The following is a 1,959-nucleotide window of genomic DNA, read 5'->3' on the forward strand; positions in this document are numbered from 1 at the left end:
TTCCAACTAGTCCAGGGGTAGGCAACCTTGGTAATTTTTTGTGGAAATACAAGTCCCCTGATGCATTCTAAGACTCTGACATCTACAGGCATGACTCTCGGGTCAGAGGCATAATGAAATTGGTAGTCTTTACCACAGCCGGAGTGGGTTGCCTACCCCTGCACCTCGTCCGATGTGGCAGGGCAATAAGACTGGCCTTCTCTGGGGACACTAGGATTGGAATATTGGATACAGTCCTACAAAATAATCTAATCAATGGTTTAATTGAGGCATCTCCACCTCATGTTAAAACGGAACTCCACCCAAAAGGGTGCTTGTTTGCACCCTTCCACTGCCACACTTGGCACTTTTTTGGGAGGGGAGCAGGTACCTGGTTTTGACAGGAACCCGCTCCCACCTCCGGCTCAGATTGTCGCAGCGATCTGAGCCAGTGGTTCGCCTCCCCCCCCTTCCCCTGCAGTCTTCTGGGACACATCACAGGTCCCAGAAGACTACGGGACCATTAACAAGGTGCAGTGTGGCTCGTGCATGCACAGTAGGAACTTGGCTGTGAAGCTGCAAGGTTTCACTTCCTATTTCCCTTATTTGCTATGCCGGCACCTGCACCCAAAGCCACCTGAACAATCGGTTCAGGCGGGTTTTTGCTTCGTCCCTGGACAGGTAAGTGTCCTTATATTAAAAGCCAGCAGCCACAGTATTTGCAGCCACAGATTTGTAGCTGCTGACTTTAAATTTTTTTAGGGGAGCCCCAAAAAAATGGGAAAAAAACTCCTCTTTAAGAATCCCAAATACTATTAACTGAACACAAGATTTAAAAATAAAATAGATCACCATGAACCCAGTCTTGGGGACGGCTTAGTAAGCCCCCGCAACATACCTGATCACATGATGCACTAAATGATCTATGGACCCTATGGAGGCTTTTTATCACCAGACCCCTTTTCTTCGTCCCAGCAGCTGCATTCTAATCTTCATCCATATTCGTATTATCGGAGAATACGCTTCCAGCGCCATCAGCCCCAGCGGAGTTTACCATCCAATGCTCAAAGGACCTGCAAGAACATAATTTGTGTAGGTGACATTATCCCCATTCAATCTACACAGAGTGCTGGGACCCTCTTCAGTCTTCTCTCATATTAAGAAGACAATATTACCTCCTCCTCCTTGGGAACACACACTCCAGTCTCACATCCCCACCAGGAGGATTCTGACACTGCTGGAGCGCCTCCCTTTAATTTTGGGCTACAACAATATGGCCACCCACCTGGACTGTTCTGAGGACAGCTTATCCTGTTTCAAGAAATGCTACTTTCTGTCGTGCTGTACTTAAAAGAATAAATAAAGGCTGATGTAGAAAAAATATATCTTTATTGTTATTATTGTTAATAACAAAAAAAAATGATGATAACAATAAATTAAACTACGAGACAATGGCCGCCTATCTCACTCTTGACGCTTTCTCAGAGTGAATGTGTTTACTTTGGTCCTCTAGTGGTTGCTCTGAAAAGCCCAGTGGGCGGGGTTTTCCTTATAAGGCAGCGCTAGTGTTACGTTAGAATCGGTAACGGAAGTGACGTTTCTTTGCCGCCATCTTGCTACTCCCCGCACTTCCTACAGTAACAATACACCGAGATTGGGGCAAGCGGACATCTAGTCACACCCACCGGAATTTTGCATCTCACAAGAAACGGATCATATATGAAATACAGTGGAAATACATCAGACTGTTTACATGTTGAATTATAAAAGCAGCGCTCTTCTGTCATATTAGCAAACCTGTGAGATTAGCAGGTTTGCCGCTACTTTTAAAATTCAACATATAAACAGCCCGTCGGATTTCTACATACTGTATTTTACCTTATAAGTTCCGTTTTCTGTTAAAAATAACTGTATTGCAAAACTCCTGTGGGTGTAACAAGATGTCTGCTTGCCCTCGGTGTATTGTTACTGTAGAAGAGT

General features: G+C 44.9%; 1 protein-coding gene across 1 annotated transcript in view; it reads right to left on the reverse strand.

Annotated features, from left to right (window-relative positions):
• LOC141104567 (uncharacterized) overlaps positions 1 to 1,959 on the reverse strand; it is a 95,965-nt gene that overhangs the window by 16,436 nt on the left and 77,570 nt on the right. The window lies entirely within an intron of this gene.

Source organism: Aquarana catesbeiana, linkage group LG08, assembly GCF_042186555.1.
Source record: "Aquarana catesbeiana isolate 2022-GZ linkage group LG08, ASM4218655v1, whole genome shotgun sequence".
Lineage (NCBI taxonomy): Eukaryota > Metazoa > Chordata > Amphibia > Anura > Ranidae > Aquarana > Aquarana catesbeiana.